At 43.0% G+C, this 14,541-nt stretch overlaps 1 protein-coding gene across 1 annotated transcript in view; it reads right to left on the bottom strand.

Moving 5' to 3' along the window:
• Positions 1-14,541, bottom strand: part of Slc24a3 (solute carrier family 24 member 3) — a 453,633-nt gene that overhangs the window by 315,193 nt on the left and 123,899 nt on the right. The gene's annotated exons all lie outside the window — the stretch shown is intronic.

The raw sequence follows: 14,541 nt of genomic DNA, 5'->3' as shown, positions 1-14,541 counted from the left end.
AGAGTAATTTTCATGCTTTTTTCTAAGTTCTACCACCTCTTAGATTTTACAACATTGTAAAATACTTGTTTTTATCACATCTTCATGCATGTACCCATCAATAAGCCTATTATTTTAGAACACATTTAAAATTATATTACAGGGGCCATTGGGATGACTCAGAAGGGAAGGGAGCCTGCTTTGACACTTTGATAATCGAGTTCCATCCTTGAAATCCAACTAAAAGGTGTTCTTTGAATTCCACACGAGGGTCTCATAACACATGCCCCTTACCCCCAACTACAATACATAAAACTTGAATTATTACAGGCATAATCTACATATGTCTCCCTGAGTATTTCAGGACATACATCATTTGATATGATATCTGCTTGTGAAAATATAATTCAAACTACAGAATCAAATGCACAGATCTCAAGCATACATTCACATGATGTGGCAAGTGTATTCTAAAGCCTTACCCACTCACTGACCATGCTCTGGGAAGCCCCTGCCCTTTCCCAGTGGACACTGCCTCACTCCCCAATGGACACAGCCACACTCCCTGGGATATTCACTTTACAGCTTCTTTCACTATAGCCAGTCGTGGCTTTATGTTACCTGCAGTTATTTTGTTAGGGATCATGGGGGGCAAGTTCAAAGCCACTTTGCCGAAAATGCATGGGTATCAGGGTTGTCTTCAAAGGATTTAGAAGCATCTGAGAGAGCCAGCATTCTGATTTCTTTATAAGTTCAATGCTGTTGAATTATTACAATGCTGGGCCAGCTTTGCCATCTACCAAAGAGCAGTACCTTCTAAAAATTAGCATTTAAATAAAGATTTGAGGAACTAGATGAGTAAGCAAGATGAGGTCTCCCTCAATAAATCTTGTGCTGTAATAAAGATATTTTCATGCTGCTAGGTTGACATTTAGTTCAGATGTTGCAGCACATCAAGATGGCTTTAGCTACTGAGGTACTGAGATTGTCACGAACCTGTTGAATGTGAACTTTGCATGCTGACACATTAGCATGTTGAGATGTTAAAACATCACAAGTTCAGGTGCTGACGCGGCATCTGAGCTAACATGCTGAGCCATCCACACGGTGACATGATGGGACATTGTGTTCAGATGCTGATGCGACATCCGAGCTAACGTGCTGAGTCAGCCACATGGTGAGATGATGGGACATTGTGTGATGTGACATCTGAGCTCAGGTGCTGAGCCATTCATATGTTCAGACTAATGTTCGGGTGCTGATGTGACATCTGAGCTTAGGTGCTGAGCCATTCACATGGTGAGATAATGAGACATTGTCAACCTGAAGCTCTGAGACATTCACAGGTGCTGAAGCATTCAGATTCAGATGTGGAGGTTGTTTTAATGTTGACTCATGAAGAGGTTCACATGTGGAGATGTTTGGATCTTCTTACATATGTGCTGGACATTCAAATATTTTGGACAAGACTCAAATTCTCACTCCTCCTTAGTATCTCTCAAATATTCTTCCACATCCCTTTCCATGAAGCAAACAAACATTAAATCCTTGGAGGCCTTTCTTTGTGCATATAAACTCCTGGTTCTCTCTGTTTGAGGTTTTCTTTGGTCCAGGATGGGGCGTGGCATCTACATGGAAATGCTGGGGTATATATCCATTACCCTAGTTATGAATGGTCAGAGCCTGTGCCCTCACAGCCCTAATAAGCTGTGTTTGATCACCATCCTTAATAAGTCAATTTAACAAACAAATAATAGTAAACAAAAAAGACATTAAATGTTGTCCCATTGAGAAGAGGCACAAAAAACGATTCAGTGACCCTTGCTCCCTACAGAATTATGTGTATTATATATTATATAACAGGGTCTACAATAAGGGGTATTCAAAGGTAGGCTCACTCATCATTAGCCTGATACTATCTGGGCTATTCTCTCCTACAATTCCTGGAGACAAGCCCCTACTTTCCAGACTCTGGCACATGAAAGCTTTTGTCGTTTTCTTCTCCCAGTGATGTGGGATTCCCCTCTGTATGCTGTGAATGTGTTTTGTTAATGAATAAAGCTGCTTTGGTCCTATAGCAGGGCAGAATAGAGTAGGGCAGGGATTCCAAGCAGAGATAAAGTAGAAAGTAGGCGGAGTCAGGGAGAAGCCATGTAGCAACTGGAGGAAAAAGAAACCCATGTGCCAGTATCCCAGTAAACCATGAGCCTCATGGTAAAATATAAAATAATAGAAATGGGTTAATTTAAGATATAAGAGCTAGCTAGAAATATGCTTAAGCTATTGGCCAAACAGTATTGCAATTAATACACTTTCTGTGCAATTATTTCGGGTCTGGGCAGTCGGAAAACAAACAAGCAGTCTCTGACTACAACCCAGCATGGGATTCCTGAGGGAATTTTAATTTTTTGAGGTCCACTGGTTCAATGGACAAAACCGAGTAACACAGTTGTCTTTTAGAATATCCTCATTTTGTCTGGCTCGACACTGACATTTGTGCTGGACCAAATACTGACGACAACAACAACAACAACAGCATCATTTTCTCCCCTCAACTGTCACCTCTGAGGTTCCACAATCCTTGAGAGCCTGGACAGGCTGTGAAGGCCACATCCGTCTGGCCCATCTCCGACTCAGAGCAGAACCTGCCCTTATAAGATAGAGCCCAGCTCCCTGCTCCTGTATGACCTGCCACACCGTGTAGGCATTTGCTAAGTCTTTGCTACTAAAGAAAAAATAAGGAGTATACTATGTAATACCTAGGCTGAAATTTTAACATAGAAGCACAATGAATGCAGGAGCAGGACGGAGAACAGCTTTGCGGACTCGGCTGTGCTAGAGGGCCACATGTGTCAGAGTTGGATTCCCTAGTGGTGGCTGACGAACGGAAAAGACTGTCATCACTAAAAGGTGCAGGATCTGACAACTACCAAACTCGGCATCAAAATAATTAGCACGGTCATTTGGTAAAAACAGTGTTTGAAGATGTAGCCAAGACTTCCTTCCAGTGTGCTTCTCTCACAGGCTCTCTGGAGCATCTACAAGGCTCTGCCCATTGCCAAAGCTTGAAGCAGCAATCAGGGGCTATCATGACTTTATGACAAACGTTTGAACATTTTATGACACACTGCAGTATGACAGATGCCCCCAAAGAATACACGTGTACATCAGTAATTCAAAATGTCATCAGGCTCACCACCACATCTAACCTCTAAACATAACAATAAAGGAACCCACTAATCCCTCCACCAACTTCCTTTTTATTTACCGTACTGATAACCATATTTCAATGAAAATACCTTTTGGTGCCTGTGTGCTTAAAAGGAATTTTTTTTTTTACCACCCAGTTCAGGGATTCAGAGCCCCCGGAAATGGAGGACTGGTATTAGTAAAGGACCAGGTCAGTGCTACTGAAGGTCCCTGGAGGACCCCACAGCTCTGGGTCAGAGAAGCCAGAGGTGAGACTCAAACTGGATTCTGGAAAGAGGCACTTGTTTGTCTTAGCAGACACTGCTTGCAGAGCTCATAAGACGAGCTATTTTTGGGCATGCCCTCTCTGCTAGCTTGTCTATTCCCTGTCCTGTTTTATTGGATTTTAATCAGGAACTATCTTGTGAAGTGGTCTGAACTAGTGGGTGGAGCCTCCCAACAGAGCAGAAAGTGAAGCGCATGACAGCATTCTCTGTTCACTCTTCATTCTGTGATGAGAACCACATGTGGCCGTCTGACTCTGGCCATTTAGGATGCCCGACTCTGCCTGGCTTGGGGATCTGGGGTATAAGAAATGGGCTGTGATGATTGGTTTTGTCATCTCGACACACATTTAGACATATTGGGAAAGGGTATGTTAATTCAGGGATTGCCACCATCAGATTATCCTGTGGACATATCTACAGGACATTTTCTTGACTCATGACCAATATGGGAGGATCTAGCCCTCTCTGTGTGGTACCAACCACCACGGCAGGCAGTCCTGGGTTGTATAAGAGAGCAAACTGAGTAAGCCATGGGGAGCAAACAAGTAAGCAGTTTTGCTCCATGGTCTCTGCTTTAGTCCCTGCCTCCACGTTCCTCCCTTCACTTCCTTTTACAAAGGACCATAAGCTGTAATCTGAAAGAAACCCTTTCTCTCCCAAGTTACTTTTGGACATGTAGTTTATCACAGCAACAGAAAGTCAAATTAGGCCTTGGGAATCTGGCCAGGGCCACAGTAGACCAAGACAGAAGAAAGACACAATCGTTTTCAGTAAAAGGGAACCTCACTGACAACCTCTAGACAACTCCCCTCTTCCCACAGGAAGAGGAGGCGGGTCTTCCTGCTCCATTTAGAGGGAGATCAGATAGCTCTGCACCCATAGAACAAGGCACCATCATCTGCCCAAGACGACAGGCTGGCAAGCACCTACACACATCTTTTCAAGACACATACCACCCATTGACCTATTTCTGCAAAGCTGAAGCCATTCAGACAGCTCCGTGATGAAAACTTGACTGCTGACATAGGAATTTGGGCAAAGTAACACGATTGATCTATACTGTACAGTAATCCTAATTCAGTTCCTACAGTGATGTTAGAGCAAACTGTATAAAACATGTAAATAAAGAGGTCGGGTGACCTGGATTTAAATACATATTTATGAAAAAGTTTGTATTTTTTATATGAAAGCAAAAGAGTGGCTATTTGGGGGGAAGAAGGAAAAAGGGTGATGGGATGAGTCTGGGCAAAGTAAACAATACACATGTATGCAAATACTCCAATGAAACCCATTACTTTTACCTACTGACTTAAAAAAGAATTCAAATGAAAATTTGGGCTAGGGACTGGCACACACTCTCTTGTCTCTTGTCATTGCCCTGCCTTTGAGGCTAGTTGAATAAACAGTAATCAGAAAAGGAATCCATTTTTAAAGAATCTATTTGCATTACTTTCATCGTTATCATTAATTTCTTTAGAGAAAAAAGTAACTAAAGCACCAAATGATCAAACAGCTATTTACATGTCCCTCATTTACTGATTGTATGCTACGGGCTATGTATGTTTGTAGGTATGATTCCTATACAATGGACTACAGCCATCCAAGCCATTCTCACCCCCAACCCCACACCAACACTCCCCTGTAACTACAGATTTGCCTGGCCTTGGTGGCTTAGCTTGCTTACAAATGGACCTATCACATGTAATGCATTCATTTGTGTCTAGTTTCTTTCATTCAGCATGGTGTTTTCTGAGATCCTTTGTGTTTCAGTGGTTCACTGATGTATAATATTCCATTGCAAAGACACATCCTTATTTATTCGTTCATTTGCCAGTTTATGAACTTTTGGGCTTTTCTAGATTGAGAATGATATGAATCAAACTCATAAGCATATTCACACACATACCTTTAATTTTTAAATTTAGTTTTTATTGGAGACAAAGTTTGGCCATGTGACATGGTTTGGCTTCAGATTCCTGGGCTGAAGATTTCTTCCTGGTTCAGGCTCCCAAGTAACTAGGACTTCAGGCACATCCCCACACCTCAGGCTCATGTGCATACTGTTTTGGGACTCTATCTTTTCATCTTTCTGGGATTAAATCCCACAGAGGCAGAATAGGTGATCCACATGGTAAGTGTAAGATTATCTCATAAGAAGAGAGTAAACTGTTCCCTGAAGTGACTTCTTCTGCTTTATGTTCCCATTTACAAGACATTCCAGTTGCTCCACGTATTTGCCAACACTTGGTATTGTCAGCTTTTATATCTGAGTCATTCTTGTAAGCATACGGTAGCATCTCGCGGCATTTTTGATTTTCATTTTCCAATGGCTACTGATAAGATGTCAAGCATCCCCGACAAGATTACTGCATGGTGCATTTTTTATGGGGCTCGTTAATGAGATAAAGCCTCCTACACAGAGAAGGAACCCAATCTTAGCTCTTATTTCCATTTTTCATCTTTGTAGCCAAGCAGTATTTCAGTTCTTAATACACAAGAATTATGTTTTTATATCCCTGGCATAGTATCTGACACATGGAAGGAGTTCAACTGAACTCTGCTGGGGAAAAAAGTGAACAAATTCTAGTTAATTGTGGAATATAATTTAATGACATTCTTGGGTCCTATTGAAGAGTGCTAAGCTGTAGGCTTCTCTATGGTGATTGGCTCAATACTGATCATTTTTTAAATTGCTGTAATTAAATTGTCTCTTTTTTCCACTTCAGATCTCCAATTTCCCCAGTCTGTAGATGACCTACCTTTCAAATGGGCAATCTGAATTGATTATGAGCTTGTTCATAAACTGACAACTGAAAAAATAAAGCAAATGAGTCTGAGTTGGGGCCTTAAGGACTCTGATACATGTCTTTCTCTCCAGGCTGGTGATTAACAGGTCGAAACAGGAGTATGTGAACCAGTACGGCAACTTGGGTCAAAGCTGTGGGCAAAGAAACAAGAAAGTAGGATCTGGGTTCAAATCCCGAGTCTTCTGCCTAGTACTCCTCAAATTTAGGAAACAATTGGATCTCAACAAGGTTCAGATTCCTCACTGGAAAACCAGGGAACTGGTGGTAGAGAGCTTGTCTGGCCTAAACAGGCCCTATTCTAGCCCCCGGAGTCTGCCTCTCATCTCTTACCAGCCGGTACCACCATCTCCCAGTTGTTGGGCAATGAGACTGAAGTTCAAACAATCTATGCAGAATTGTCCTTCTTCAGGAGAGCCTCCAGAAGGCTGTACCTCTTCCCCACTTCTTGGGGAGCTCCCTGCTGATTAAGAGATGTGTTGGTTGACTCCTTCCCTCCTAAGGGAGAATCTAGGTGTAGCTTTAGCTATAAAGTCAACAGATCAGGCCAAGGATGACCCCCATACCCATCTTTGTTTCCATCCCAGCTCAACACTGTATCCCTCCATCTCTTACAGGTCTTTCTTGAGTACTGTCCCCAACAAAACACATGCCATGAATCACTGCCACAGAGTTTACAACTGGCAATCTCACTTAAGACACCCCAGGATATCTGAGACATCATTTCTTTTATGATTCATTGATGATAATGAGGATAATATTTTTTTGAAGTCGTGCTTGCTGGCTTCAGGAGTTGCAGAGGATCAAAGTTAAAATAAAATCTCATACTTTCTGTGCTTTTTGAAACCCATGGAGTCTACGTCTAGTACTATATTCAGTCTACCTTAAACCAATCGCCTGGGCAAAGTGAAATAAATGAGCCATCAAATGGGAGGCACTTCATGAAGCCTTGGGGAGGCACATAAAGGGACCCACAAAGACAAATCTCCAGTCTATATGTTAGTGATGTAAAAAGAGTTGAAAAATATTCCAGGGAAGAAATTTCGCAGAATGTGAGGGCAGCAAAAATTAGTTGCATGGTTTTCATTGCTGTGAGGAGACACCACGACCACTACAACTCTTATAAAGAAAACCTTTAACTGAGGTGGCAGCTTACAGTTTCAGAGGTTCAGTCCAATGTCATCATTACAGGGAGCATGGCGGCGGCATGCAGACAGACATGTGCTGGACAAGTAGCTGAGAATTCTACGTCTTGCAGGCAACAGGAAGTGGTGTGAGAGTCACACTGACTAAAGCTGAAGCAAAGGAGAGCTCAATGCGCACCCCAGCAGTGACACACTTCATCCAACAAGGCCACACCTCCTAACAGTGCCACTCCCTATGAGATTATGGGGCCAATTAAATTCAAACTACCACAGTTACTATTTTCTTGGTCACAGAGATGAGGGCTGACAGCAAGCTTAACGCCGAGCTTTGGTTGGAGAGCAGACACTAAAGAAGTTCTCCGAGCTGACTGGTTTCCAACAGTGTGAGGACAAGACAACAAAGGGAGCTGAGAAGGGAGCAACAGTCAGGAAATTCATAGATGAGGTGATTTACCATCTCTGCAGGCTGGCTAGGATTATGTTTTAACCAATTATATGGTGATGAGATGGGAGAATTATCAAGACTGGATTTCCAGCTGGGAAAGTTGATATGCGAGGGGAAGATGATCCCATACGTGGTGTCTGAAATGACTAAAAGATCTAAAGGATAAAGGCACCTAAAGGATGGGACTGACAGGGGGAGATGTAGGATTACACAGTACAGGATTAGGTTTCTGGGAAAGACTGAGCTGATCCAAGAGAGGATCTATCTTCTCATCTATACCCCCAGGAGACTCAGTGGGCACCAATCCTGAACTTGGACTGTTGATGGCCACAAATATCAAGGAATTCAAGAGGGAAACACCAATGGATTTATCCTGGGTCATGGGGAACCCCAATGGCACTAATGTAGACCTGGATGGAGGAGGGTGGTCCTCGGACTTCCCACAGGGCAGGGAACCCTGATTGCTCTTTGGACTGACGAGGGAGGGGGACTTGATTGGGGGAGGGGGGGGGAAAGGGGAGACGGCTGGGGGAAGAGACAGAAATCTTAAATAAATAAATAAATAAATAAATAAATAAATAAATAAATAAATAAATAAATAAAACATAAGAGGAGATGAAAGCCAGGATCCTATCTGGACATATTCTTAAAGGTCCAGATTAAATTGTCATCAGGGTCAGGAAGAGAGGGGAATGAAAAAATAGACTTGTGATTCCACACTTCCTTGCAATTTTCCCAACTGAACTAAAATATTGCAAACTGATTCAAATGCCATGGGGATTAAAGAACCCTCTTACCTGACTCTAAGTGATTCTGAGCCAATCATTTAATTCATTCTTGAAACACATGGCAAATGAAAGACCAGCATGCCAAGCACCTGCCTCATTCGATGTGTCCCCAATCCAGCCAGTTTACACCAGATGAAAACTAATGTCCATCAACTAGCAATGTCTACTGGGGGCTCAAGGATGTGCTGTGGTTGGCTATTGCTGCCTGGAAAGATAACGGATATAAGATGGTAGTGCACTAGTCACGCATTTGCTCTGTTCTGTGTAGAAACATCTGGTAAGTCCAAATACTAATAGTTAAGCCAAATTATATAAATATGTATTTTAAAAGTTAATATTTTCTAAACACACTACTACAAATAATAATAGTTAAAGAGAGAAACAAAGAAGAAGAATACAAAAAGAAGACAGGAGATACAAGGAAGAATAAAGTATTTAGAGAGAATTAAACTGAAAATTTATTTTACAAAGTAATTGGTATCTTCCCAAAAAAATCCATTTTAAACAAGTGCTCTTTTTTTTATTAGCTACAGAACAAATGAAATTTCACATTAAAACAGTTATTTCCCACTTTTCATTTATAGCCCCCAGCTATGAATTCATTCCTCACAAAGAGCAGAGCTGGAACTCTCAATGACCCCTGGCTTAAGAGAGAGCTACAGCAGCTAAGAACCTCTCTGCACTGTTCTCTGCATGGCTCCTGGATACCTCAAAAAAGGTCTACAGCTCTCGAGGCCTTTTCTCCACCCTCCTGTGTCTGCACTTGGACACGGCATTTACCAGGATTAGTCTTGTGACATGTACAAGACAATCATTGCAGCTAAGTGCAGAGGGACATGTGCCACACAGTGACAAACTATGTAGACAAAACACTGGCTATGCAAGGTCAAAGGGTGATCAAACTAAAGGAGCCAGGACATCAGAAATGAAGATTGTCTGATTGTCATTCAATCTATAATTGTGTTCCCTGAAAACAGGACTTAGCGACTTAAGGCAAGTGACTATCCTGGAATCGGGAGGATTGTAATAGGAAAGGTGGGACGGGACAAGGAAACCCACAAAGGGAAAGCCCCAACCCAGTTACTATCGTGGGCAATGGAGCCCAGCTGAAAAGTCTAGGAAGTCATAAGAGGCATGCGCACTTACAGCCAGGCCACCCAGAGGGCATCTCCAAACTGCCTCTCCCTGGACTTCAACCAGTCTTGGTTGAAGACTGGTCCCAGGGCTGTACCCTCCTGCACTCTTAATCTGCCTTGTGGAGTAGGCAGAGTGCTCCTTCCATGTACTTGCAAACCTCCCGAACCTCAGGCAGAAAGACTCAGGAGCAGGCAGTAAGAAGCTTGGGAAATACCCACTTAAGTAGTGCAGCTTGAAGGGCATGCAGCGAGCAAGGACAGGATCTAACACACAGTCCACGTCCCTCGTAAGAGGACACCCAGCCTGTGTGTATGCTCATCTAAGACATGCAGATAGGGAAGAGATGAGGCGAAGACAGAGAGAGACCCACTCTATGGCTCTCCCTAGGTGGAATCAATGCAGAATTTCTGACGTGTTGCTGTGGAGGTTTAGAAATGAATTTCTTGGAACAGTGGTTTTGTGAGTTGCTATGGGGGCTAGAGACCTGGCTGGAAGTGTGAATGCTACACTTTCAGAGGACCCCAGTTCAATTATCAGCACCCATAACAGGCCACCAACTGCCTATAACTCTAGCTCAAGAACATGTGATGTCTCTGGCCTCCTCAGACACCTGCACTCACATGTACAAAGGCACACACAGATACACACATATATACACACACACACACACTTAAATAATAGAAGAAAGCATTGATCTTTGGAACGAGGCTGCTTCACTACACACCAAATATATGTTGCCCACCAAGGAATTACATAAAGAAAGGACAGCAGAGCATCTGTCTTTAGATCATTGGTTCTCAACCTTCCGAACGCTGCGACCCTTTAATATAGATCTTCATGTCGTGGTGACCCCCCAACCATAACAGTATTTTAGTTGCTATTTCATAATTGAAACTTTGCTACTGTTATCAATCAAAACAGAAATACCTGGCATGTGACCCTTATTGGGGTTGTGACCCACAGGTTGAGAACCACTGCCTTAGAGGCCCCTCGATCCCAAGGGAAAGTGAGGTTAGGAAAGGTAAGCACTGCATGTGAAACAGGATGTACTGGACCTTGTGTGTGCCCTAAAATATCAGGACGATTTCCCTAAGGAAAAACTGCATTTGGGTGATCATAGAGCCTACACTGCAGAGGCGATATTGAAGAAATGGGCCTTCTAATGGGCAATTTGGGGCAGGGCAGACAGATAGGAAGGGAATCTGCGCAGAGAAGACCTTAGGCCTAGAGGTGGGAATAGGACCACGTAGCTCCTAAAACAACAAGTAACCAGTATTTACTCCCTGTGTGCCCTTGCGCATGCCCTGGGGAGTGGGGAAGAAAACATGTCCTGCATGCCCTGGGAGCCTAGCAAAAGTCTGAATACTGAGCAAAGGATTAAGTCTGCCACTGAGACACCAACGCCTCAGAGTTAGAGGCAGTGTGCTGAGAGAGAGCGCTCCAACAGAATGCTTACAGCAGAACTGGGGTGGTGGCCACACTAACAGCAAAGGAGAGATACGTGTAGGAGATAAAAGGGGTGATGAGCAAAGGGATCAAACAATCTATGTGGGTTCCGTGCCACAGGAGAACCTTCTGCGGCAGTGGGGATATCTGTGTCTGTATTGTCCAACACAGTGATTGACGGCTCACCTCCTGCTACTGCGTCACCACTCCTCTCCCAGGACTGCGTGCGTCGAGGGGACTCTATCCGAGGCACTGAAATGAACAGCGTGGAAACTTCCAATCATCTGGAAATTCCCAGCCCGCCTTGAAGAAAGCGAATCACCCTCCCGAGTCCCATCTGAAGTGTGAAATGCTTTTTGCCAGCCCATAAAGAATGTTTGGACGGCCACAACGTGAAACCCAAACCCCACATTGGGGAGCCCTTGGCTTCTAGCGGAGCCTTAACAGATATCCTGGGAGAAGCAAGGTCAATTACCACCTTGTTGTGTTCTGCCAGAGGAGCTGTCATCTGCTGGCAACCCCACCACAGAACACAGGCCAAAGATGGCATGACTCTAGATTGAACCAGGGAGAAACGTTCTGTTCAGCACCGGGAAGGTTTGAAGACAAAACAAGTGAGGGCAGAACTTGAGCTCCATGGGCTCCGGTGCCTTTGGCAGTCCTTATCCCCTTTCATCTTTATTATAACCCCAAGGGGTAAGTCTGGTCACCCTAGCATTGTGGATGTGAAAGTACATTAAGTATACTGTAGCTTAGACATGGTCTGGATAGGGCTTAACTCGGCTCATCTCCAACCCCACAGGGCCTTCTCCACTACCAAGCAGCTCCCTAAACATGATTTTTGATGCAATAACATTAACCTCTTATCTTTTGTACTGGACATACTATTGTGGGAAATAGCCCATAATCTCTTTTAATATATTTTAAAAGTTAACTAGTCACAGACATTAACTTAAAACTCCCAATCTCCAGGCTTATATTCTTGAGCTCATCTGTTTCTAGACTTTATTTTCCAGAGAGGTTTGGAGTTCCCAGAACAACTGAACCGAATTCATAATCTTCCCAAATGTGCCCCCTCCCTCTTCACTTGAAGAGGTGTTTTTGCAACAAGGGATTAACTGACGCTGCTAATGAACTGTGGCCCACGGTTTGTATTAGAGCTCTTCCTTGATGAGATCTGTGGGATTGGATGATGTATAACATCATACACCCATCATTACAGTGTCATGGAGACCAACTCCCTTTCCCTGCGTCTCCTCTGTTCCCTACCTGCATTTCTCAGACCCTTGAGACTCCACATAACCACTGACCCCTTTTTTTTATTTTTGTTTTTATTACAGTCTGGCCTATATAATGCACTTGGAGTCAGACCACGCACAACCTTTCCCGGTTGTCATGTTTTACTTAGTAACATGCATTAAAGTTACGTGTGTCTTTTGTGACTTAATCCTGTTTTATGAATGTGCTCCATTTCATTCATCAAACACCTACTGAGGGAGTCTTAGTTGATTCCAACATGGGTCAACAAGATATTGTCTTATGCCTATCATCCTTTTGACTATTATTTTCTCTAGTTCCACACTGACTTGATTTCTGTCCCTCTGTGGCAAGTACTGAAGTCAGGTATTATCACTTTCCTGGCTGGTCTACCCAGTGTTAGAAGCTTACAGTCGAACTTTTGCCTCTGCATATGAAAAGTAGAGTCACTTTGTTAGCATCCATGAACTCAGATGAGCTTTTGATTGGGATCGCTCTGAATCTACATGTCAATTTGGGAAGAACTGCAAAGTTATAAGCAAGTCCAGTTTATCTACACATGTAAAATTAGCATTCAGAATGCTGGCTTAGAGATCCAACCATTGTTCCAAAACTTATTACGTGTATATCTTAAGTATATAATTAAATTAAAAAACAGGAGGTAGCCAAAAATTAAGTAAAGTTAAAAAGCAAATAAGCTTTTTAAAAGGAGAGCTAGCAGTACACTCTGTGTGGCCTTCTCATGGCCACTGCTCTTTCATCACTAGCCACTGTCCTGCCTGTCCACTGAAGGAGGAGGGATTCATAGACATCTGCTCTCTCTAGCCAAGACCCCAACACTCAGAAGGGAACGCTACCATGATTCCTTCTTGGCTCAGCAGTCAGAGCTTATTACTAACACTGTGGGAAACAAGAGACCAAAAATATCTGTATATCAGTACTAGTTATAGGTGAGGTCCATTAGAAATACAAGCCCATGACTTTAGGAACTGTGGTTGGGCCCACACCACATACACGCTAAGATTTCCACTAAGCATGCCATACCTGTAAACTCACATCCTAATCTCTTTTCCTTGATGGCCATTCTCCATTTCGTGTTTCTCTGAATGTATTCAGTGCTGCCCCCAGCATTGCTCATCCTTCCCCTGCTCCAGGTAGAACTCTGCTAGCATTCTGGTTATTCTCACCTGGTGACAGCCATGCCAGTGGAACAGTCACCATTCTTCCCTCTGTCTGAACAATTTTAGAAATCCCATAGAGCACTTGCCCTCCTTGGAGTTTCTCCAGTTGTTGGATAAATGAGGCTATATACGTCTGCAGGGCCCAATGCAATGTCAACTATAACAAGAAGACATGAGAGACCTAACCAGACCACTGCTGACATTTACTAAGCACTATCTCTGCTTAACACATTAATCGTTCAATTATCCCCGTACATTTGGTCCTAATTCTTTTTGCATTTTACAAATGGAGACACTGAGGATGGATAGTGTAAGCTGACTCTCCCAGAGTCACACAGTTAAAATGGTAAAGCCAAACTCAAAGTTGGATTATGTAGGCACCACAGTGTTATACCATTTTAAAAACTGTCATCCTGAATGTGGACTACTCTAAATGCCACCAGTTCAGAACAAACCACAGACTTCAGCTAATCCATGCCATTCTCACTTCACAGTCCCCCTTTCTTGACTTCTATATGTTCTTTAACATCCTTCTCAAGTTTCACGTCTCCAATAAAGTTCATTCACCAGCAGAATTAGCATTTCTCTAAAAAAAAATGCCAACAGACATAAAGATGAAAACAAAGTATCTTCCTTTTGCCAACAGGAACACATTCTTGACACTTGGTATACATATTTCCACACTGCACAAAAATAGCTACTGTAAACATGTTCCCATGTCATTCAACATTAACAGCATAATCTGTGATTGCCCAACCTTCCAATGCATTGGGTATGATAATTGAATATGATTTTAAACATCAGATCTGTCCAAAGAGTAACATGGCCAATTCAGCAGAAATTTGTCATGACAGATACCAAGGGGCAAAGTTCTGGAACCTTG

The sequence above is a fragment of the Alexandromys fortis genome, unplaced genomic scaffold, assembly GCF_014885135.2.
Source record: "Alexandromys fortis isolate MF-2015 unplaced genomic scaffold, M_Fortis_MF-2015_v1.1 scaffold_115, whole genome shotgun sequence".
Lineage (NCBI taxonomy): Eukaryota > Metazoa > Chordata > Mammalia > Rodentia > Cricetidae > Alexandromys > Alexandromys fortis.
This window is presented reverse-complemented; position numbering and strand designations above follow the sequence as displayed.